The sequence below is a fragment of the Mastomys coucha genome, unplaced genomic scaffold, assembly GCF_008632895.1.
Source record: "Mastomys coucha isolate ucsf_1 unplaced genomic scaffold, UCSF_Mcou_1 pScaffold22, whole genome shotgun sequence".
Lineage (NCBI taxonomy): Eukaryota > Metazoa > Chordata > Mammalia > Rodentia > Muridae > Mastomys > Mastomys coucha.
Window position 1 is genome coordinate 32,050,823 of NW_022196905.1, and position 26,124 is coordinate 32,076,946.

The following is a 26,124-nucleotide window of genomic DNA, read 5'->3' on the forward strand; positions in this document are numbered from 1 at the left end:
CCTCCCTCCCTCTCTTTCCCTTTTTTTCCCACTCTCTGTCTCCCTCCCTCCTTCATGGGGCTATGGATGAGATGTATGCTCCCCACCATGATGGCCATGGGCTCACCCTCTGACACTGTAAGCTCCAATAAACTCTGCCTTCTATAAGTTACCTTGGTCATGATGCCTTATCTCAGAAATAGAAAAGTAACTGAGCCCATGGTGTTATTAGATAAAGTTATGTAACTTTCAGGAGGTGGAGCCTCAGTGAAGGAAGTCGTCACTGGGAATGGGTGGGGCTTTGGGCCTTTATTGCCTTGCCCTGCTTCCTGTGTGTGATGAAATGCAATCAGCTAACTTCCTGCTAACGCTGCTATGCCATACCTCCCCTGCCATGCTGGACTCTAGTCCAAGCACTCCATCCAGTCACAGGTCCTTCCTCACTAAAAGTAAGAATCCCTACTCACTGCCATGCTGACTCAGTCCACAGGTCCTCTCACAAGCTTGGGCAAGTGTGGGACCCTGTACCAGCAGACTGTCCAACCAGCCATGTGTACCCCAGGGCCTCACACGCATCTCCATCAATGTGCCAATGCCCATGCTCCTCTCCATAAGAACAGCAGAACCCTGTACCCCTTCCCACGGATGTCCCAGGACCCCACATCCTTTTCTGTTAGTGCCTTGAGGCCCTCCATCCCTCTGTAACAGTGTACCCTCTGGCTTGCACATAGAGTGAGTACAGAGACAATTCTATCTGCTGGAGCAATATGCTGAGATTTAGTGTACTGGTGGACTGAGATCCAGCCAGGGGGAAACCACTCATTGAGGAGAGCCTTAGTCTGATGGCAATGGTGGGAGTCACACTGTGGGCTCCTCTGTAGTCTAGGTAAGAGCTGAGTCGAGGAGAACCCAGAACTCTAAGCTGGATATCTGGACAGAGTTTTCACAGACAGCAGGAAGAGGGGCCTGATTATGAGTGAAGATAAAGAGTTCAAACATAAGCTAGGCACAGTGCTGCACACATGTAATTCCAGGATCTGGAAGATTGAGGCAGGACTATGTCCATGAGTTCAAGGGTATCCTGGGCTGTGTACCAAATACCACGACATCCAGAGCAACCAAGCAGGGCCCTCTCTTAAAAGCTATTTTTAGAAATATAACTCTATATGTACAGTGAAGCCACATGTAAAGCCCTCTAAATAAGGAACAGCAAACCCAACTTAAACAAACATTCAAAGCATTACCTATTTCCCTTTCCAGGCCAGACACTGACAAGAGTCCAGGTACCTTGGTGGCCATGTAACCGTGACGAATATTCATCTGAGTTCATCACCTTTACAGCAACCTGTAATCACCCTGACTACAGCTCACCAGCTTACCTTGGCATCCTTTGAGGACACTTCCTGCGGTGTTAGCTGGTAAAACACAAAATGCTTACGATGTCACCACAGACCAACGGCATGAATAGTCAGCACCCAATAGTCAACAAACACCAACATGAGCAGGGAGGCTTGTCAGCACTCTAAAGTGGCACTGTGTCCCTGAATTGCGTAATGGGGTTTATCCCTATGATTGCATACCGGGTATAGGAAAATGAGTCTGAATTCAGAGTTTAAAAAGTCAGAAACAGAGGTGATCATTGGCATCGTTTATAAGAAAAAAAAAAATAACAAACCACCGGGCGGTGGTGGCGCACACCTTTAATCCCAGCACTTGGGAGGCAGAAGCAGGCAGATTTCTGAGTTCGAGGCCAGCCTGGTCTACAGAGTGAATTCCAGGACAGCTAGGACTATACAGAGAAACTCTGTCTCGAAAAAAACAAAACAAACAAACAAAAAACAAAAAACAAAAAAAAGAAAAGAAAACAAAACCCAATACCAATATATATATATATATATATATATATATATATACCAAATGCCCAAATAAGGAGCAAGGTAAGAAAATTTTTAGTGGGACAGAATTCACTGTTACAAGAAAACGGTTATACACCACTGTATACACTGGACTGTTTGTTCCTTCCCAGCAGCTGCATGATGTATTCCTGTGGATCCTGAAACCATATGACTCCTTGACTCTGATCTCCTGGCCATGTCACTTCAGCTTGATACGATGTAAACATAAATGTCAGTAGCTGATATCAAGAACCTGGGTGCTTAATAAAAAAACAAAAGTGTGGGTGTTTACAGAGTAGTGTTCACAGAGGTTGTATGAAAATGAGAGCAAGCGTTATGATATCTAGGAATCGGTGAACAGTCATCACAAAACCCTCCCTTCCCATTTCTATTCTATTACATGACTAAATCAGAAATCAACATCTCTTGCTCTCCAGAAAAACCACAATGTGTTACAGTGTCTATGTGTGTGCTTTTCTGGTGACATCAAACCTTAGAGCACATGTTTTTGAAACTCCAGTGACTGGCTAGGACAAATTATGAATGCATTAACACCCTGCATTCCAAAAGTCACCGTGCTGGGACTAACACTGAAGAAAAACTTAACAGGGCACTAGGACTCATTTCATGCGCACACAGTCTTCAGAACTTTGGTTGCCTGCTGAGGACGGGGTGAAAGACGTGAGGCTACATAGAGCATGCTGGATGCCCGGTGGGAAATGAGTACTACACCTGAGCAGAAAGTAGGGCAGCTGCTGGGTTTCAAGGCACAGAGTTTTGGAATAAATTGTGCCCAGTGGGGGTGAGGACCAGATTCCAGAAATAATGGGCATTCTTGAGAATAAAAAGCAAAACTAAAGAAGTCCATCCTTAGAGGAGGACCTAGTATCAACACTCCTAGAACAGCGTATTTCCTGAGTTCTAAAATGTGTCCTTATACCCGTGAATAAGTGTAGCCCTCATACCCCTCATCAAATGCTTATCTTTACAGCAAATGGAAGTCATTCATTACAGAAAACCACAGCTGGTCATACTGCAAAGATCATCTGATCAGGGGGTGCTCAACCCTACAGATGCATCTACAGTCATGCTCAGGGAGCATCATGGAAGAGGAGGTGGGAAGGTTGAAAAAGGCAGAGGCCGGCAACAGGAAGCATATTGTGAGATTTCTGTCTCCTGGGAACAATAGGGAGACAGGGAAGCCACACTAATGATACCTCAATAAGATAGCTGCCTGAACAAGACCTGGGAAAGACATAGAAGTAAATATGATCACTAGGAAGAGAAAAATATAATGGGGTCCCACATCTAGAAAAAGAACAAGAGACAAGGAATGACTGCCAAGAGAGGGAGCAACAGTCCCTTCCGGGCATGAACCCCCAAATTCTTTCTCCAAAGTGCTCAGCCTTGAAACCATATAAACACAAGACTAAATACACTCATTATACTGTATTTGTATATTGTTACATTATACATATATCTGTAAGCAATAATAATAATCAAGGAAAAAGAGACCACCAATTTGAGAGGAAGTGAGTGGGCCATGGGGGATGCTAGAGAGAGAAGACATGAGAGAAGATAGGGGAGGAAAGAGAGCAGGTGAGGTGATGTAACTGTATTTTAATCTTAAAAATAATAAACAAAAGCAACCCATCCTATCAGAATCTGAAACAAAGCCTAAAAGGTCAAAATTGGTGGCCAGCCAGCTAGCTAGTGGCCCAACCACTAGAACAAAACTCAACACTGGTTCTAGGACTGTAACCATCAAGGGACCATATGAGAGCAGAAGTCTGAAGTTAAAAGTTCATTGGCTAGAGTGTAGTAGAACCCATGAAACCACTCTAAAATAATGAACACCTGCTGGTGTGTTGCAGTGCCAGCTGTCTTCAGTGCTTTCCACGTGGCATCTACAGTACACCAGCTGCAGAGGCTGGCATGCAGAGGAACTCCTGCAGCTGTGGAGAAACAAGGTGCTATGGGAAGATGGTGACCTCATAGACCAGCTCAACATGGCAAGGCCACGAGGATCAACAGAGTCATGGAGCATCTGTGGGGAAAACCGAATGCAGTAGACAAAGGCACAGGAAATTTCAGGAGAGATAGGGAGATTTACAAATGAAGAATCTAGAGTGGAAAGTTGTAAAATCTTAAAATTTAAGCTTCACTGCATAGAAAGCCATCAAAAGACAGGATCCGTGAACTTGAAGATGGGTCCATAGAAATGTTTATAAAAAGTAAGCATGAGTAAGAATGTCTTTCTCACACACACACACACACTCACTCATTCACACACATGCGCACACATACACCTGCACACACGTGAGCACTCACAAGCACATGCACACACATACATGCATATGCACACACACATCCACATATGAGCACATGTCCACATGTTACATCTGCTACAAGGAGAAAGACACACACACACACACACACACACACATCATCCACACATGCGCAGGAGCTGCAAAATGCTTCCAAGTGGTGTGAAATGTCACACCTGCTACCTGTCACATCTGCTACAAGGAGGAGAAAGAAGATAAAAGTAATGTGAAGTAAAAGAAAAAATACCAACCAAAATTCTTCCAAATTTGATTTAAAACATCAATCTAGGAAGCTTTCCAAGCCACACACGGCAAAAGGGGAGGAGGACCATATCTGCACACATTACAGACAAATGGATAAAAGCCAGCGCTGCAGACAATGTCTGGAGGCAGCTGGGGTGGAAGGATGCAGGCTCCAGAGAACAGGGTGGTTGGAACAGCAGGGGCTTCTATTCAGAAAGAACAATGGGATCTTCTTCTCAATTTATTTTACTTTTTATGTGCATGGGTATCTTGTCTGCATATGTATCTGTACACATGTATACCTGGTCCCTTCACAGGCCAGAAGAGGGTGTTGGGTCCCCAGGAACTGGAGTTAACAGACAGGTGTGAACTGACATGTGGGTGCTGGAATTTGAACCTAGGACTTTTGCAAAAGCAGCCAACCAGTGTTCTTAAACACTGAGCCATTTCTCCAGTCCAAGAATGGCACCTTTAGAATATTGTAAAGGTGCTAAAAGAAATTTGTCAGCCTTGGTTCTGTATCCACTCAAAATAATTTTGAAAACAAACCTGAAATGTCTGGAATGGCAGTCTCCCTGCACTCACGAACTCACGGTGACTGTAGTGAGCTACACAGAATGAAGCCAGTCAAAACCGCAGCATGACTAAGGCTGATACCAATGAATGAGACCCACACCACTGGGCCCCATTTTTTATGTGGCTGCTGGGAATCCAAACTGCTAGGCAGCTGTGTTACCAACTGATTCACTGCTCAGCCCCAAATTTGAGGCTTTTGAGTACACAAGCATATAAAAAGTTCAAGTTGCCAGTTAAAACTTTTCAGCTTGCCAGGTGCTGGTGGCGCATGCCTTTAATCCCAGCACTTGGGAGACAGAGGCAGGTGGATTTCTGAGCTCGAGGCCAGCCTGGTCTACAGAGTGAGTTCCAGGACAGCCAAGGCTATACAGAGAAACCCTGTTTTGAAAAAAACAAAAAACAAACAAACCAAAAAAACCCCAAAAAACCTTTTCAGCTTACAGGCTGTTGTTTGAGCCCGATAAGCATTAAAAAGTAGAGGGGATAGGAGAGAAAGAAGGGCAGCTAGAGAGATGGCTCAGTGACAAGAAGAATACTGACTGCTCTTCCACAGGACCTGGGTTTTATTCCTAGCACACACACGGTGGCTCACAAGCACCTGTTACTCCACGTCCATGGGTTCCAGTGCCCTCTTCTGGCTTCCATGGGCACCACATTCACATGGCACACAAACCTACATGCATCAATCACTCATACACATAAAGGATTTTTTTTTTATGAAAAATAAAAGGAATTGATAGTATGTAAGATACTCATGGGTTTTGGTGTAAACTATACTTCTAAATCATCTCATAACATCTAAGAACTCTCTGCTCTGCAGACTTTAGCTATAAATTTATATCAGAGTCCAGCCTTGTGGATTACAGATAGATGCATCCAGAAAAATAGAGATTGGGAGAGTTTCCTGTAGAAGTCAGAAGCCAAGAAACAGAACATTTTCCAGATACACCAAGAGCCCAAACTGATATCTGTGGCAAAGGGGGAAACAATGGTGAATTGCTGTTTTGATTCATTCCCAACCCTCTCGTACCACAGAAAGTAAAGGAGTCCATAGAACAGTACCTGTGTGAGATTGACAGCCACCCTTGGAGTCGGGCTTCAGAAAGACTGGGAAACAAAACCGCAAAGCACATCTCTTTCAAATGAAAATCCACAGAGAGCAAAGGCCAGAGAGGTGTGTTCTGGAAGACTCTGCTGATTCTCCTGAAGACTTCGGAGTAATTAGACTCCAGAGAGGACACTTAAGAAGCCGTGTTGGAGCTTATTAAATATGCCATGAGGCGACTTTTCGATTCTGCTTGAAAAGTGTGCTTTAAAATAATTGCATTCTTAATGGAATTTATAAATATCGTACAAACGAAAGAGATCAGCAGAGAGCTGGCTGGGTTTAATAAGATGAGCTGCAAATGCAAGCTTTCCGGCATCTTCCACCAGACAGGGGGCTAGAAGCCATTTAAAGTACCTGCAGATGTCTTCGTGTGAATACAGATATCAAATATGTAAGTTAGGTGAGACGACACACGCCTGGAATTATCAGCAATCACAGGGCTGAGGCAGGAGGACTGTGAGTTTGAGAGCAACCTGGACTATGTAGAGTTTCAGGCCAGCCTGAGAGCCTGCCTCAAAAGCAGAAAGAGGAAGAAGGAGGGGAAAAGAAAGAAAGGTACCCGTTACAAGTAGAAACACTTCTGCACAGGTTCACCTTGATTGTCAAGCTGACTGTGTCTGCAATCAGCCAAGAGACAAACCTCCAGGCACACCTGGGAGGGACTTTTTTTGACCTGGTTAACTGAAGTTGGAAAGCCCCATTCTAAACTCCTGGGATAGCCCAGATGAAAGGAGACCTGAGAGAAAAACTTAGTTCTTACTATTTGGTTTTCCTCCATCTTGCTAGCAAGTTCATCTACCTTGCTGCTGCTGCTGCTGCTGCTGCTGCTGCTGCTGCTGCTGCTGCTGCTGCTGCTTCCAGTATGGTCCTTCTCTGGTTTCAGAACACAGATTCTTTGGGCTTCCACTATAGACTAAAGCTGAAAGGCTTTCCAGAAATCCTCCAGGTTCTCAACACCAGATTGGACTGCTGAGGTACCCAGCCTTGTCGGGGGAGTTCTCAGTATTGTACAAGCAAACCTAATAACCTCCTCTTTAAGGTGTGTGTGTGTGTGTGTGTGTGTGTGTAGGTGTGCATCCATATACATTTGCATTCATGGTGGCCAGAAGAGGATTTTGGATCCCTTGAGGGTAGAGTTGCAACTGTGTGTGTGATGGGGTGGCTTATTATATGGGTGCTTGATGTAAACCCTGGTCCTCATGATTATGTAGTAAATTAGCTAAGCCATCTCTCCAGACCCTCCTAGTCTATAGTCATTCTGTCAGTTTCCCTAAAGAACCCTGATTAACATTGTTCAAACAAAGATGGGCACACATAACTCTCCTCCACTTATGCTGCATTTTCATGCCTTCTGGTCATCACTTTCCTCCCATTATCCCACCCTGCAGTCTGAAACCAGCACGAATGCCTAGCGACAGTTCCCAGATTAAAACTATGGTATTGCCTCTTCTTCGATCAGAGGCAGCCGTGTGGGCGAGCAGCCTGCTCAATAGCCACGACTCAGCTTCCCACTCCACTGATGCTCTTACCTCTGAAATTTTGCTTGTAAAATATTATCATAGCACATGCTTAGGAGCCACCTGGGGATGCAGTGGAGCCCTGTAGAAATATGGGCGGGTATGGTGCCTAAAACACAGAATTCTGTCACACGCACACACACACACACACACACACACACACACACACACACACACACTATGTGCAGTCTTGGCAAAGTCCAGGTTTGGCTAAACAGGTGAGAGAGAGGCTTGTCTGCACCTGGGTAATGGAGTGTGTCCTTGCTAAACAGCGTCTTCTGATTTGAGAATAGGAAGAGACTGTGGTGTTACCAGGCATGGGATGGCCAAGGAACACTATCACATCCTCCCTTTTTTGGGTCACAGGAAAGTTAGCCTGAATTAGAGGTCACACTCATGTCCCCAATTTCACTCACATTCCTCTGTGTCCCCAAACAAGGTCACTTTCTGAACTAAGAGGGCAAGGGCTTGTTGAGCCTTACTCGAAGGACACATGCAGCCTATTACTTTGGCTATACAGACTCTTCTCTTTTTCCCTCAAGCTCTGGCTCTAATCCTCCTTAAAGCCTGCCCTAGGAGCCTCCTTTCCCCCCAGGATCTGACAAGGAACTTAGCAACAGCAGGATTCCAGGATACTGAGAGCTTGGCTTGATGGACATCAGAGGGGTCCGCCTATCCCTGGTTTCCCTGAACACAGCTTGGTCCTGCTGACAGATGTGATGGGGACCCCTTACAGCAGTCAGAGGGCAGAATCTCCAGCATGTGTCTCCTGGGATATTGAAATGAGGGCCTACCATCCTATGGTAGGGATTGGCAGTAGCTGGGGGTGAGGGGGGGGTCCAATACCATCCTATGACAGGGATTGGCAGTAGCTGGGGGTGGGGGGGTCCAATACCATCCTATGGCAGGGATTGGCAGTAGCTGGGGTGGGGGGGTCCAATACCATCCTATGGCAGGGAGTAGCAGTAGCTGAGTTGAGGGTGGAGTAAAGCCACCATCTCACCTGGTACTTACTGGTTGAACTCCTGGCTTCAGCCAAGAAGCACCCAATATATTCTTACTTCCCCCACATTTTCCAGAGGAAGAAAGTGAGGCTCGGAGACAGTATATGGGTGACACAAGTGACTCAGCTAATACATAGGAAAACAAGATTTGAGTCCAGACCCAAATCTCTGGCATGACTTCTATTCACAAATTTAATCTAAATAAACTTTACACAACATACTCTTCCCTGCTATAGAACTATCAGCTATACATGACTCACTTAACACTCACGATTTACAAAGTACCATCGACAGCTTCCTGCCCCGACCCCACAGTGCCTCTTCAGAGGGCCAGCCCAGCACCCTCATCCCTACCCTGCTCTACTGTGGTTTATTTACTTACGATTCTGCTCAAAAGATGTCCACCAAGCACATTATCAACCGAAGTGTTCCAAAAGTTTGCCAGCATTGGAGTGGGGAGGCTGACGAGTTGGTAAAGTGTTTGCCATACAAGCACAAACACCTGATTTAGATCCCAAAACCCATATTTAAAAACAACAACAACAACAAAAAAAAAACCCTCAGGTGTGGTAGCATATACCTTTGTTACACTTGTTATTCTAGAGCAAGGGAGACAGGGACTGGAAGATCCTTGGGAATAGCTAGACAGTGAGCCAGCTCAGTCAGTGAACTCCAAGTTAAATGAGAGACTATGCTTTAAAGGGGAGTGTGATTGAGGAAGATACCCATGGTGGTTTGAAAAAATGAGCTCCCATAGGCTCATGGACTTACATGCTTGGTCACCAGGAAATGACACTACTTTGATAGCATTCACTTCCCATCTCACTTCCTTGGTCCCTTCCTGCTGTACCTCCTTCTACTTCCATGCCCTGCCCCCTGGTCCTACATTTGAAACCATGAGAAATTAATCTAAGTCCAATGTATGTGACATTATTAATGATACATTTAATCCATTTTCCTGCAAATGATGTGACTTGTTTCTCCTTTGTGGCTTAAGAACACTTTACAGTGCGTGCAGAGCACACTCCCTTTTGGCATTCGCTCCCTGACAGGAGACTGGGCTGACATCATGCCTGGGCTGTCACAAGCAGAGCAGTGATAAACACGAGCAGGTGTCGCTGCCATACACTGACTTTGATTCCTTCGGGGATATGGCCAGGAGTTGGATCTGGGTCACATGGCACTTCTATTTTTAGTTTTTTGAAGCTGCACACCGACTTCTGTAGTGGCTAGACTAATTTACATTCCTACCAACCCCGTGTAAGGTTCCTTATCTCCCTCATCCCACAGCATTTGTTCTTTGTGGTTTTGGCAGCACTGGAGATGAACCCAGAACCTGATGCATGCTGGGCAATTGATCTAACCCTGATCTACACTCCCAGTCCTACTATAATTGCCTACATGGAAGCCATACTGGCCAGGGCTGGCTGGAATTTCTCTGTAGTCTTTATTGGTATTGCAGTGGCAACTTTAAAAGCTGACCTTTATGTTTCACGTGTTTATTGGCAATTTGTATGTGGTTTGAAAACTATCTATTTACGCTTCTCTGCTGTCTCCAGGTTTTTTTTTTTTTTTGGATGTTCAGATTTTAGTTCTGTTTTTAACAGAACATTTTGTTACATCAGTTTCACATCAACCAACCAGAGATACCTAATGGTACTGGCCATTTCCCAGCTGGCAGGAGTATTTCCCAACAGTTCACAAGGTTTTGCTGAAACATTGCTAGCCTTAGTTCATTTTCAGCCTGAGAATCAGCTGCTCTGACTGGGCACCTTGCAGTAGCTCTTCCTGTAGCATGTGTGTGGGTACAACCATGCCATGGTGCATGCGTGCTTGTCACAGAACAACCTTGTCTGTCAGTTCTTTTTATTTGAGAATGGGTCCTTGTTGTTCCCTGATTATACTACTTCAGCAGCCCTGCCTGGCATGTGAACTTCTTGAAGCAATTCCATCTGTCTCTCATCTCACCTCAGGACACTGAGTTTATAGAGACAAGCTATTCCTCCTGGCTTTATATAGGTGGTGAGTCCTCACCCTGGCCTACAAACACTTTACCCACTGAGCCAGTTCTCATTCCCCTCTTCCAGTTTCCCAATACTTGGTTCTGTTTTAGTCATGCCTAGTTATTTTTGTTTGGTTGGTTTTGGGTTGGAGTGTCGAGGGGGTGGGCAGTGTTGCTGTTGTTGTTGTAGTTTCTTGTCTATTTGGTATAGTAGCTACACTTCTATTTTAGAGATTCTATCAAAAGAATTTTTGTGTATTCACAAACTCCTGTGTAGAGTTTCACACACACCCAGTCCTACAAGGCCAGAGGTCCTTACCTCAGTCACACAGCAGTGCTGAACTTGAGATCTTTGCATTTTCTGGATATTATCCTCTGTCAGATAAGTAGCTGAAAAATTATTTGGCCTGAAAATTGCTTTTCCAGAGATAACTTCTGTTTGCTTCCATATTCTGGTGTTCTGTTTACTAAGAACACCATTTTCATTATTCTCCCTCTGTATCTAGGCATTTGTGAGTGAGGTATGTTTCTTGCCAGAAGCAAACAGTTGGATCTTGCTTTTAAAGCCATCCACCCTGTCTGCATCTTTTAATTTGAATAACTAAGACCATTACATCCAGAGTCATAATCTTACTGTTTTTCTAATGTTTGATTCTTTTCTGATTTGATTATCTATGGTTCTACTAAGACTTATTTGCTTCTATACCCTTGTTACCATGTTTATCTTCCTCTTGTGTACACGTAGAATTCCTCTAAATATCTTCTATAATGTCAGGTTAGTGATCATAAACTCCTTTAGCTAACATTTATCCTAAAAGGTCTATATTTCTCCTTTAACTCGGAAAGACAACTCTGCTGGGGAGAGCTGGCACTATGGCCAGTTGTCTTTCAGGTCTTGGAATACATCATTCCATGAGCTCCTGGCTGGTGCGTTTCCGTTGAGAGCAAAGGTGCTGTTCTGACAGCTTTGCCTCTGGAAGTGACTTTATATTTTTTCTATCACAGCTTGGAGTACTCTATCTTTGTGCTGTTCACTTGGAGTCTTAATAATGTGATACAGAGAGGTTCTTTTCTGGCCTCCTCTGTTTGGGATTCTAAATGTACCCTATACGTGATTGTCTATAGTTTTCCCAAGATTTGGGAAATTTCCATTATTATCATGCAGTAGGGTTTTTTTTGGGGGGGGGGGAGTGCCTTTAAATTTTGCCTCAGCACCTTTTTCTGCTTGCAAATAGATAAGTTTAGTCTTTTAATCCCATCCCAGGCTTGAAAGTTTCATGTGCTTTGTTCATAGCTGTTGTTCATGCTTCTTACTTTCTGATGTTATAATTTATCAGCTCTGCCTTCAAACCCTGGAAATTCTTCACTCTAAATGGTATAATCTGTTGGTAAGACATTTCACTATTATTATTATTATTATTATTATTATTATTATTATTATTATTATTACTACTACTACTACTACTACTACTACTACTACTACTACTACTACTACTAAGTGTTTGAGTTTCCTTACTGCTACTGTAATCTCATCATAAGCAACTTGTGGAAAGAAGAGGTTTATTTCAGGTTATCAGTCGGTCACAGTCCATCACTGACAGAAACCATGGTAAGAACTCAAACAGAAACTGAAGCACAATGCTGCTTTATAGCTCACTCAGGCTCATGCTTCACTATCTCTTTGAAAAGGCTCAAGACCACCTGCCTAGGGAATGGTGCTGCCCACAGTGGATGCCCCCTCTTGTATCAATTAACGATCAAGCCAATTCCTTACAGACATGTCTATGGGCTGACCTGATCTAGGCCATCACTCAACTGAGACTCTCTTCTCAGATGATCTTAGGTTGTGTCAAGTTGTCAGCTAAAGCTAACTGAGACACCGAGCTTCTTATTTTCACTGAAATTTTGATTTCTTTTTGTTTCTCTTTCAAAATCACTCCCCTCCCTCTCTCAGACTTCTCATCACATCTTGTGCAATCTTCCTGAATGTGTTAAGATTTTTTTATACTTTTTAAAATTCATTGATGTTTTGAATCATTATTTTGAGTTCTTGCCTGTTATTTCATCTCCCTCAGCATATTTGGGTTGGTTGCAGGAGAATCATAAATGTTTGGAGAAGTCTCACTTTTTAATGTCTTCTGCATTTCTATGGTAGACACGTATATCTGTTGAAATTGATATTTCTGCATTTTTAAAGGAGAGCCTTTTGGGGAAGCAGCCTTCTCTTGATGCTATCTCCAGAGTCAATGGATTGTTGTAAAATGTTGAATATATTTCCAAACTGAGCCGATGGTTTTCTCCAAGTCTCTACACATACAACATTAAGCTTCAGTGTACCTTCTCTGTGCCCCATCTCTCCAAGAAGCTGTTTTCTGGATGTCTCTGTCATTAAGCCATAGCAAAGCTAGAAAGTGATGCTTCCTTTTAATTGTCCATCATAATCCATCCCAAACTGTGTATTTTAAATGCTTCTGGAAACACCAGAAACGGTTCCTTTACCCGCTCTTCAAACCCTGACGAGCTATCTCCTTTACGTTCAAAGAAGATACCCATAACTTCTGAAAGGTCACATGGCTTTTGCTTGCCTATTCTGACTCGTATTCATGAAAAGTTATATGTAATGCAGTGACTTTCTAGGCTGGTAAGACCCACAGGAGAGTCCACAGGGTAACAGAACCTAAATGGAGAGGGGGAAGACCATACATTAATTTTCATAATAACTAGAATTGCAGCTGTGATGGGCATGGTAAAGACGCCTGTGCTGACTTCCTGGGACAGTCGCTGGGTACCTAATTGTCAGCTCATCAAATCTAGACTCACCTGGGGCTTAGCCTCTGGGTGTGTCTATGGGGTTTTATTGATTACATTAATTGAAGTGGGAAAATCCACCCCCTGTGGCTAGCTCTGTTCCCTAAGCAGGGGATCCTGGGATACCTAACTGTAGAGAGAGTGAAGGAACCCTAGTGAGGAAGCGTGTGCTTCCACATCTGTCTTCCAGTTGCAAAGATGATGTGAGCAGCTGCCTCATGCTCCCGCTGCTGTGACTTCCCTGCCATGATGCACTGTAACCTGGAATTGTGATCTAGCATTGATCCTTTCTCCCCAAAGTTGTTTGAATATATTACCAACATAGTAACAGGAAAAGCAATTAACACAGCTGCCCTGTGCCTGTGTTTGAGGCAAGGAATTTTAAGTCCAGTTACTAACAACTCAGTAAAGATGAACTGAGAGAGCTGAACAGGTTCTGGACCACTGACTGCCTCCAAGACCTATTACAATTCTCATTTTTAGCTAAGAGACCAGTGAGGGTCACTGAAGGGTGTTAAGCCAGGAACTGGCATCATTGTAGTGAATTAGCTATGCTGGCTGCTCTCCATGAAAGCCATGCCCTTAAGTACAAATATCTGGAAGAGAGAGGTCTCTGGAGTTCAAATGATATGTGGTGCTTGAACCAGAGTGGTGTTACGCTGGCTAGTTTTATGTCAGCTTGACACAGGCTAGAGTAATTCAGGAAGAGGAAACTGCAATTGAGAAAATGTCAGCCCAGAGGTGGCACTGCCAGCGGTGAGCTGAGCCCTCCCACAGCTGTCATCGATGAAGAAAACGCGCCACAGGCCATGAAGAAAGTTCAGTAAGCACAACCACCTTAAAATGAAGACATCATGAAAGACTTCTGCAGAAAGGGCCAGCGGAAGGCAGAGCAAATGCATGCAACGCACAGCGTCAGGTAGGACCGCAGCAAACCTCTGCAGATAAAAGCACTTACTTCCACCAGAAATAAAGGAAGAAGCTGTCAAACAGCCCTTTACAGAAGCAGAAAAACAAGTAGGAGCTAAATTAATGAAGCAATCTCAGGTTCTTTAATGAGAGAACACATTGAAGCCACAATGACCGGCAACTGCATGCTCGTCCAACCGACAAAGTGAAAAGCTGGGTAGCACAGAATGGTTGCAAGGCCAAAAGGGATGTGCTGCCTATGTGGTAAGCACTATGTGCTATCCAACTGACTGGATCTTGCTAGGTAGACCAGGCAGCCCTCATGTTTAAAGTCCTTCTGCCTCTGCCTTGGAAGTATTTGTCTGACAGGCACGGCCTAGTCACTGTTCTATTGCTCTGGAGAGGCACCATGATAAAAGAAAGAACTCAATTGGGGGATTTATTACCGTTTCAAAAGTTTAGTCCAATATCATTGTGGGGAGCATGGCAGCACACAAGTAGACATGGTGCTGGAGACTTAGGTGAGTCCCACATCCTGATCTGCAGGGAGCAGGCAGAGAACCCAGGTCTGGTATGGCTTTTGAAACCCGGAAACCTTTTGAAGCCTACCCCCCAGTGACACACCTTCTCCAACAAGGCCAAACCTCCTAATCCTTCTGATCCTTTCAGGGTCACTCCCTGAAGATTTAAGTACTCAAATATATGAGCCTATGGGGGCTATTCTTATTCAAACCACCACAATAAGTCACCAATCCTGTACCTTCCCCCCACACACACACAAAGCTTTCAAGCACTTTAAATGTCTGGCTCAATTTAAGATGTGCCTTAAACGGACAATGCACATTCAGTCACAAAAGCTTAGTGTCAATTGGTGGTGGTGATATTTGGTTAGATTTTGTTAAATAGTTGGATAAACTCATCATCTGCATGGAAGCAGAATCAAGTGAGATTAAAAGATGGCAAAGCCTGTGAGGCTGGGACATGTTGACTAAGCTCTGTCTCTACAGCACAGTGTTCATGGAGGGACTGGGAAGTGACTGTGCTTGACTTCCTGGTGATAAATCACTCTGGAAAGCATTTGCCAGGAATCTTAGAAGACTGCACATGTATCAATTGTCTGCCAGAAGTTCTCCTTTAGTGCTTATCCCAGAAAAAAAAAATCTTGCTCATGTACATCAGGGAAGCATGCAAAGCTATGAACAGCAGAGTTGTTCACCAGAGCCAAAAACAAAACAAACAAACAAAAAAACAGAAACAGTACAAACATCTAGAAGGAGCAGGGAGGGGCAAGGGAATGATGGTCACACAATGGAACATTATACAACAACAAAAATGAACTGACTCCTGGTATCCATACCCCCATGGATGAATCTTAGAGACTTGGTCATCAGTGAGAGCAGCAAATCACACAGGAATGCCTAAAGCATGTGACCATTTTTTATGATTCCTGAACATAATACAAACTAAACACTATTGTCTAGGGACAAGAATGTTTGGAAAGGGGAGGGAGAAATATCCAGGGAGCATCAACAGAAGTTGGCATGCTATTATTTCTTCTGTATGATGGTGAGTTCAGAGGCAGTTTAATTTTGTGTCTAAGAAAGAAATGTGTGGCAGGTATCTGCTGTTTTGAAGAACCAACAGGTCATGAAGGCACTTGCAAAAGCCATTTCACTAGCGTGATGCCAGGAGTCAAGATACAGCAGCTTGAGGAATAACACAGAGAGACTGGAAACATGGCAGGGAGAGGGAAGGAGGCTGAGGATGAGGCTGTGGGAGTGAGGAAAGCTAAAGTGGGAGAAGGTCGGGAGGCATAGGTGTCTCTGCAAGCAGCTTTTGCATATTGATAAACACGGAGGAGGAAAGTGACTTCCAATGGTCTGGGTCATTTTAGCCAATGGATTAATGACTGAAGAGAAGCTATAATGACCACACACAATTTATCTTTGGAAAATCCATCTGGAGGAACTATAGCATTCTCAGTGGAGAACAGAGATTCAGGTCAAATGTGCAAGAAAAAGGACCGTTCAAAGAAGGGCTGCTTCTCCTCAAGAAGTTCTGTCAAATCTGAAAATTCTGAGAGACCAAAAGGCCACCAGAGCTGAATGCCCTCAGAGACAGCGGGTGGGGCTATTACTAAAAGTGAAAGCCTACCAATGAGGAGGCTCACCCAGTACTCCAGTACATACCTCAGGAATATCAAAGGCTACATTCCAGGAACAAAGGTAGGAAGACTGTTCTCATAGGATTACAATATCCTCACTCCATTCTCTGTGAGGAGTCACATGAGACATGACTGACTACTTACTGTATAGAGGTCACTTGTGTGAATGGAACATTCTCTGCATCCTAACATTATCTTTGTAACTTTGCAAGTAATTCATAACATTATCTGTAGTTGCACACTATGTAGTTTATCAATACATGCTACTGTGTAAAACATATTAATCATAGAAAGAAAGACAAAATCGGGCAATAGGAAATGGAAGATCCACAAAGTTGCTCAAAAAAAAAATGAAATTACCAATTAGTATGCTGAAGAAACTGCAAGGCAAGTTAAGAGACTTGAAAGCCAATTAAAAGATGAAGTCAGCAGTTTCTGAAGTGGAAACTCAAGAGTTAACACAAGGAGCTTGATGGTTGCACTTCACAGCAAGACAGACTTGAAGTGATTAAAATAAACAGGCTGAAAGAAAATGTTCAGACTAAAACATAGAAATGGCATGAGCCACAAAATTCTGGACAGAGCTACAAAAGGTCCCCATGGAAAGGCTTATGTCCCCGTCTTCTCCATGTGATGAAGTGGGGACAGTCAGCACCAGGAACAGTATTAAGAGGCAAAAGAATCCTCTAAAGCTAAGATATGTGAAAGGAGATGCAGGAAGCCCTCTGCACGAGGGGAAACAGCCAGTACCTCACAGGTGGATGCATTGTGCTGCACTCCTGAAACCAAGAAAAATTTAAAAACTAAACCCTTAAGACAGACAGACAAGGAAAATAAACTTAAGTGAAACAAAGGCAGTGCTAGCTGCCATGTTTCAGTCGGAATGATGGAGGGCAGAAGACAACAGGATCTACTTCAAATTGCTGAAGGAGAAAAATGGCAATGTGGAACTTGACAGCCACAAAATAATCAGGCATATACATACAGACATTTAAGACACATAGAAAGTGGGGAAACTTTTCAACAGTAGGCAGACACTAGGAGGAATGCCAAAGGAAATAATTCAGTCAAGTGAAAATAATTTCAGCGGTAACACTTAAATGAAATGCAAAATAAGAAATAAGAGTAGGGTGAACCAGAAAATAGAGCAGTCTCAAAACCCTGAAGAAAAAAAAAAACAGTTAAAGAAATCAAATAGAAATCAAACAAATACACATTAAAGCCAACAGCTGATAAGCCAAAGATCAATCAAGAAAAATAATTGGAACTGGAAATGCAAACTGTCACAACTGGAATTGAAAAAGGAGCCCTTACTACAGATGCTACAGACACAAGGTAGAGATTAGGATGTTGGGAGCAACACTGTGTCTGTAACTTGAAATTTATACATTGTAGCAGTCCTTTACAAATCCTTCCAGAAGATAGCAATGTCCATCTACAGTTCTGCTAATGGCACCAGTTTTAATGTCATGTTACTGAAGCCATCAGAAAGATATTCTTGGGGCTGGGGAGGTGGCTCCTTGGTCAAGAATACCTGCTAGTTTTGCAGAGGACCTAGCTTCAGTTCCTAGCCTCGACATGGAGACTCACAACCTGCTGTAACTCCAGTTGTAGAGGTTCTGCTGCCCTCTTTGGGCCTCCACATGTACTGCATGTGCCCAGTGTATATAAATTCCTGCAAGCTCACACATACACATTAATTAATAAAAAGTTTTTTTTTAAAGATAGTCTTTCCACCCATTCGTTGGAGACTTTTTGGAAGATTGCTCTCTCTTGTATCCAGAAAGTGTGCCTATTAAGACACTTAGTCTTAGACTTGTCTTCTCAGAAAGACTCAGTGGGCATAGAAATATAGAACTGCCCTGATACTTAGATTCTCCTCCTGTCATTTTTATTAATTGTATTTTCACTGAGTATTTTTCATAATCTGTTTTGAATCAGTTAGGGCCTGTAATATCTTCCTATGAAAACAATATAAACAAAATACTAGCTAATTAAATCCAAGATAATATTCTTCATAATAAGTGGGAATCCTGACTTGGTTTGGTTTGTTTCATTTGTCAACTTGACACAAATAGACCCATTTGGGGGAAGAGACACTCAGTTGAAAAACATGCCCCACAAGACTGTCCCATGGGAAAATCTGTAAGACATTTTCTTGATTGGTGATTGATTGATTGATTGATTGATTGATTATTAATGGGGGAGGTCCACCCCAGTGTGAGTAGTGACACTGTGGTAAGGTGGACATGGAGTTTATAAGAACGAAAACTGAGACTCCCACGAGGAGCAAGCTAGTAAGCACCATTCCTTCATAGCCTCCACTTCAGTTTCTGCCTCCAGTTCCTTCCTTAAGTTCCCGCCCTGACTTCCTTTAGTAATAAAGGGTGACCTGGGGATTGTAAGCTGAAATAACCCCTTTCTCCTCCAGCCGGTATTTGCTTTGTTTGCTTTTTGTTTTGTTTTTGCATGTATTTTATCACAGCAATAGAAACCATAACTAAAACATGGGATCTATTACAATATTAAAAAGTTGATTTAAAATTTAAAAATCAGTTGATTTAATATCGAATTAGACCAGAGAAAAATCCACACACTATTTCCATAGACATAGGAAAGGCATTTGTGAAGAAAAAAAAAAAATCAACCCATACTTGTAAAAGTAAAACTTGTTATCAAATCAGGTTAGGAGAAACTTCTCTCAGTGTGACCAGGTGTGTAGAGGTTAGCAATATCGCTAATGAGATTCTTAACTGTAAAAATGAAAATGCTGCGCTCAAGGGACAGTTGACTTAGAGTTAACACACCAGGCAGGGTAGGCTGGCTACTTTGTAATAACAACCTCCCTGGCTTAAAGCAGCAGGTCTCTGTGGTTCCTGGCTAGCTGGTAAAGGGTATGGCCTCTGGTCCATGTTCTCACACTTTTCCAGCCAGGCAGAAGTAAAGTTCTGCCTTTTGGATAATTCTGCGTGTCTTAAGATAGACAGACATGAAGTGACACCTACCACTTGGTAAATATTTTACTCAAGATAAAATACACATCAATGATCAATGCTGCTCATTTGGACCAAAGTCATTCACATGTCCTTCACAATTTCAAAGGGAACAGGGAACTTTATAGTTTTACCGAGCACAAAAGAAAAGGGGTACTCCAGAGATGGCTCACTGGTTAAGAGAGCTTGCTGTTCTTCCAGAATACTAGCGCCCACATCAGGGAGCTCACAACCACCTGGAACTCCAGCTCTAGGAGAACTGACACCCTCTGTGGGCCTCCATTGACATCACACTCACATGATGCTGTGAGTGAGTACACCCATCCACCCACAGACGCATGCATACATACACAATTAGAAAGAAAGTGAATGCTCTGTTTTGTTTTGTATTTTAAAAAGAAGGAATGCTGTGCTGGCACAACAACCCACCCTGGGAAGGTGAGCCATTTGCTTTGAAGTCTTCACTGGTAGAGTATCTTGGTAAACCGAGCCAGAAGGTAAAATCCACAATGAGTTAGGACACTCCGGGAGATCAAAGAGCCAAGTGCCAGAAGAAGAAAGATTCCCAAGTCGATGACAGCATTGACTTCATGTTTGCCTTGGCTGGGCTGACTCTGCCTGAAAGCGACCCCAGCTTCCCTTCACTGGTAATTTAGGTAGCTGATTCTCCTCTGCTGTTGTAAACTTTCCCTCACTACCATGGTAACTAGTACACCCCGTGAGGTGGGAGACCCCAAAATCCCTCTGAGGAGCAGTTCCTCCATCTCCATCTTCCAGGGCTCAAAGCCTCAATTATTAGCACCCATCTAATGCTCAGCATAGTGTTCTTTCCTGTTCTCAGAGGACATGGAAGCCTCAGTATTAGCTGAGGCCAACTCATCTGCCTCTAAGGCCACTCCTTTTCCTCACAATGCATTTAAACCTTTCCTCAACCTGGGAATCAATCCTTCCTCCATCCTCACGCAATTCACTCTCTGGGAAGAGCTACTCTCTTCTGCTGTCCCCTAAAACAAGAATGGTGTCTTACCCAGCAATGGGGGTAGCATGGGGAGAGCCCTGTGCCTTTTTTCAACAGAAGAAAAATTGATATCTGGAGTCACTGCATGCAAACAATGTTTTAACATTACAGACTGCCTGGTGTGCACGCCTCGGTTTTTGCTGTGTGGAGCTGTCTTCCTGGGCTCCCTGTATACCGTGACTGGGAACTGCCAAGAGGCTTGCAGCATGCCATCCATTCTGCATACTCAATTCCCTGCCTGTTTGTTCCAAGGTAGAATTTGAGAACAGAAGCAGGAAGCCCATTGCGCTCTAAAGTCCACACAAACGTCACTTATAAGACAGTGATGTCTGTGCTCACTCCTCGGTAGCTTCAGAACCCAGAGGGACACAGAAAATTGACCCCCCCCCACAGTAAGGGACCACCTGCAGCCTACATTCAGGCATGGCTTCCCAATGTTCTTCAGTGACTCCATCCTGGGCCTGGCAGGTGCAAAGGCAAACAAAGAAAAAAAGAGAGAAAAAAAAAAAAAAGCAAGCACTTGCTACTCTTCAAAGAGGTCTCATTTAGAAAATGGCCTGTGCTACTCTTTGGATGTTGAATGGTGCCCAAAGGCTCATGCTCCCCAGCATAGTGGGGAGACTATCAAGATAGGGGTCCCTAAGTGGGAGGTCTGCCAGCTACTGGGGCCTTGACCTCAGGGAGGAAAGTTCTATCTTGGTTCTGCCGTTCCCTCTTGCTTCGTAGCTTAAGGTTTTCCTCCGTTACATGTTCACTTTCGCTTGGCTTCACTACACAGCTAAAACAGTGGGACTGATTAATCAAGGGCAGAAACTTGCAGCTCTGTGCCAAAACAAACTTTCTTTTAATAAGCCTATTACCTCAGATACATTGCAATCTAGTGGAGAGTTGACTAACATGAGATTTAACAATTGCATAAGTTACAGAGTCCCAAACCATTGGGTCCCTCCCCAGTAACAGAGCTGGAGAGGTGGTTTACATTCGCTCATGGTTATCGGTGTCATCACTGTTTGAACACTACTTGGATTCACTGCAGCATCCACTTGCACTCCTTCTGTTGCTATTTGGTACTCCTTGGAGTGCCTCAAGTAGAGGTGACTCTACCCAGTGTCCAAGAAGGGCCTGAACAATCTGGGCTGGCTGCTTAGCGCATCAGATCTCGCTGCTTACAGAATGGTTCAAGTCTTAATAGGAACCAATCATCGGTGACCCTGCAGATATATGAGGAATATGAGCTCTCCCCTCAACTTGGAGTCTTGGGTCTGGTGGGTGCCATGAGAAGAAAGTCTGTCCTAGCATAAAGCCTACAGAGAAAAGCAGAAGACACATGAAGGAAGGTTCCAGAGACTACTGGAGAAGCCAAACTAAGCTGTAGCTGAAGAGTTTATGTGCACAGAGTTTATTAGCATCTCAGTTCTACTCCAGGTGTTCTTTTAGGCCTTGAGAACACTGGAATTCTCATGAGGTTCCCATCTCTACAGAGCTCCAACCCTTCACCAGCCTAACCTACAGTTTCTCCCTTACTGCTCTTGCAGTGATGTAGAAGACCCACACCACCAAGAGCAGGTGAAAACTTTTGAGGTCTGATAAAGGTGCATGCCAGTTGCTACCCTCTGCTTGCTATAAAATCTCTGTGCCTCTCTGACGAGCCCTCATTGTTCATTTGAATGAGTGGTATAAGTTGACATATCCCAATAGGCACCTTCAAGACTAATATAACCCATCAGCCATGCTGAGATGTTCGCCACAGGCTTGTGTTTTTTGAGCACTTGGTCCTCACCTGCTGTCACCATTTGGAAAGGTTGTGGAGCCTTTTGGCAGTGGAGCTTGTTGGCAGTGGGTCATGACAGGGTGGGCTTTAGAATTTATATAAACAAACAAACCCCACTTCCTGTTCCCTCTCTGCTTCCTAAGTGCCATCACAATGTAACCAACAGCCTCCTGATCCAACTTTTCTTCCCATGACAGGCTGTGTCCCATCAAACTGTGAGTCAGAATAAGCCCTTCCTCTTTAAGTTGCTTGTCAACTATTGTAAAACAGACAAACAGCAATACAACCAGCTGCCAGGTTCCCTAAGAGGTGTCCTCCTGATGTCCAGCTAGCTTCCCCAGTACATCTATTCACTTACCCCTCAATCTATCCTCAGTTCACTGGCCTTTCTCTACCAATGTAGTGACTTGGTGACATCCTTTGAAGGCATCCTGGGACCCTAGCTTCCTCCGATCTCTTTCTATATCCCAGATGCCACTTCTCTGGACACATGTCTTTTGCCATGACCATAATGATGTCCCACCACAGGCTAAAACCAACAGAGCCAAGTGATGAGGGTCCAAATCCTCAGAAACCGTGAAGTAAAACAGACCTGTTCTTAGAAGTTGTTCAGCTCAGGTATTCTGTCATAGTGACAGAAAACCAATATGGACAATAATTAAGAAAATAATGATGTTAATGGTACAGTAGGTGGTGATGATTGACAGAAAGAAAAATGCAGCAAAGGATGGGCAGGGAGTGCCATTATGAAGTGGGAAGTCAGTGAAGCCCTTGTGAAGATCCGGAGGGTGTCGGGGAGGGAAACAGGACCAAGGCTGGGATAAGTGAAAGCCCAGAGGGCAGGCCTGAGTGGGCATGTGTAGGGCTTTGCTTTCATCCCAGTCTTCATGTGACTTGCTACTAGGACCAGAGAGAGGGAGACAGAGGGGAACTGAAGAGAGACCTGATGCAGGATGGCCTGGCTGCTGCACCCAGATGACATGGCAGGAGTGCCTCATGGAGACCTTGCTGGTAATCCACATGCTAGCCAGGACCAGGGCTTGAAGCAGATACAGCAGGGGCCAAGTGGCCCAAGCCAGTGAGTTCCAGCAAAAGCACTTCCCGTTGGTTTTATATCATCAAAGAAGTTCAGGTGGGGAAAGTGTCATCTTCCACCTTACCTCAGATGCCATTGCAGTAAGAGCACTACTATTTCTTGTGCCACTAAGACAGAAACCTTGGCGCAGCCATTTTTCCTGGGACATGAACATGCTCTTCCAAGCTTCTTGCTGAAGGCATTAGCATGACAGCTGTGATCAGAGCACAGTAAGCCCCATTACCCCCTTGCCCCCTGAGAATACAGAACAGTTATACACTGGCAAACTTCCTGCCATGGTTTATCCATTCAAGTCCTTAATATCAGGTATGTTCAGGAGCTAGCGCCTCAGCCACTTGGGGAGTATTCTGGTTCACTGACCCCCATTATCCCCTACCTAAAACCCTTCAGCACCTCCAGAATTCCTAAGAGATCAACTCCACACATCCAAATAACCCTGGGCCCTTTGAGGTTGGCCTGGCATTCAGGGGCCTTTTATGGTACCTTAAGGCTCCACCTTCCTCAGATGCACAAAAGGCTCTGCCAGATCCCCAAATGAACCATGTTTCATCTTTACCAACTGCCTTTGTGCATTCTGTTCCCATCTTTAGAAGTGCCTTTCCCCAGGAAAGTCTTGCTGCCACTTCTGCAGGACTCAACTGTAGAGGAGAATTTACACTCCCAGAGTTAGGAACCCTCTACCATGGTTCCACTCCTGGCGCCCAGCATGGAGTAAGAGTGGGAAAGATTGTACGTAAATGCATATGAAATACATGAACTGGCAGAGTGTACTCCACATGTGCACAGGAAATATGTGGAAACATGTGTTCATGCTCCACTGAACTTGAGAGTCCCAGATTTATACTTCAACCTGCACCAAAACAGATGGCTTACCCAGGTTCAACAGAATCTGGACAGGAAACCAAGACAAGAAAACCAAACCATCAACTACAGTAACTATTCTAGAGTTAATAAAGCATGAATGCGATCATTGCCACAGAGGTGGCAAATCCCCTCCGTGAGCTAAGCATGAAAGAAAGGGGTGCTTTTTCTGGAAAAAAAAAAACCATAGACATTACATATGGGGGGTATGTACTGACCATACTTGGTGTTTTTATAAGGTGGGAGTAATAAATGACAACATCAAATAAGAATAATTATAAAAATAAAGATATAGTTACAGGCTAAGGGTATCCCACTGTTGTATTTACATGCAATGAGAAACTCTAATTTAGAGATTTACTTTCTTTAGAAGTCTATAATCTGCCACACAAATGAAGTATTAATACACAGCACTTTGGGGGTTTGATTAAGGTAAGTTTAGATTTCTCTGGGGCAGAGAAGAAACTAGATATGATTTTTGAGTGCTAATTGTTAATAAATGCTAGTGTTCCATGTAGAGGTGTGTTTCAAGGGAGAGAACTCATATCAGGATTATGTTAGACTCTGCTGATGAAAAACTGAGGTATACATGTAGAACTCAACCTACTGAATGATTTTTGTTTTGTTTGTTTTTACGAGATAGGGTTTCTCTTTGTAGCCTTGGATGTCCTGGAACTTACTCTGTAGACCAGGCTGGCCCGGAACTCAGAAATCTGCCTGCCTCTGCCTCCCAAGCGCTGGTATTAAAGGCATTCGCCACTACTGTCCAGCCTACTGAATGATTTTTAAAAGACAGAGGTGTTATGAAAACTATCAGTGTGACCTTGACCCAGGCTCCTAAACGGGGGCAAAGCTACATGAAGTCCTAACTCCCTTTGGCACATACAGAGCTTCCACTGTCTCTGGCTTCTACTAGCCCACTCCAGTCTGAAGACCAAGAAGATCGGGGTTGCCAAACAACCTGTAGCCATACTGAACCCTCCCTGCCTATCACCAAGGATGCTCATTCAGACCCACCAGACATGGCCTCCTGCAAGGAAGGACCACCTGGCTGACTCAGCAGGCTGTGTCTTCATCTAAGTGGAGTCTCACTATTTTGAGAGGGCCAGCCTTGATGGTTCTAGAAACCAGGATCAGAGTGGCCAAACCTGTACCCTGTATAGAAGATGAGCTCAGAACCAGATCTCAGGGGGTGTAGTATATGACTGGGGCTGGCCCTCTCTCTCCCTCCCTCCCTTCCTCCTTCCCTCCTTCCCTCTCTCTCTCTCTTTCTCTCTCTTTCTCTCTCTTTCTCTCTCTCTCTCCTACAAAACAGCCATAGGAAAAGTGCCTGTCCCAGCACAGTGGCTAGCATGAAAGAAGGCTCAGGCTGTCTGAATTCTAATTTGGGGCTCAGTGGAGACAGATAAGCAGAGAGAAGCCAGTGTGTATTATCACACAGTAGGTTATTAACCAACACAGGTGTCTGTAAGACACTTTCCACATTAGAGTAATGATTGAGCTCCCAACCACCTGATTAGGAACCTTCACAGATACAGGGAAATGAGGATTCAGAGGGGTTGAGTCCCAGGACACATGACAATGAAAGTAAATGCTAAGAAAACTTCTTACACTTTTGCTCAGCCAAATACCCAAATACCAAATACTTCCACGGTTAGCTGCAAGGACTCTCCAGACCTGGCATCTATACAAGGTGTACAAGGCAGATAGCCTACAATACTCCCCACCAGGAAGCTAGCCCCAAGCAGGGCTCCTTCCTCAGAGCCGCTGACTTTAGCTACAAAGTTTCCTTATGCCGCCATCCTGAGACCAAATAGGAGGCTCTCTCTCTCTCTCTCTCTCTCTCTCTCTCT

The 26,124-nt window shown here is 44.1% G+C and overlaps 1 protein-coding gene across 1 annotated transcript in view; it reads right to left on the reverse strand.

Annotated features, from left to right (window-relative positions):
* The window catches only part of Stk32b (serine/threonine kinase 32B), a 244,600-nt gene that overhangs the window by 217,326 nt on the left and 1,150 nt on the right, over positions 1 to 26,124 (reverse strand). The window lies entirely within an intron of this gene.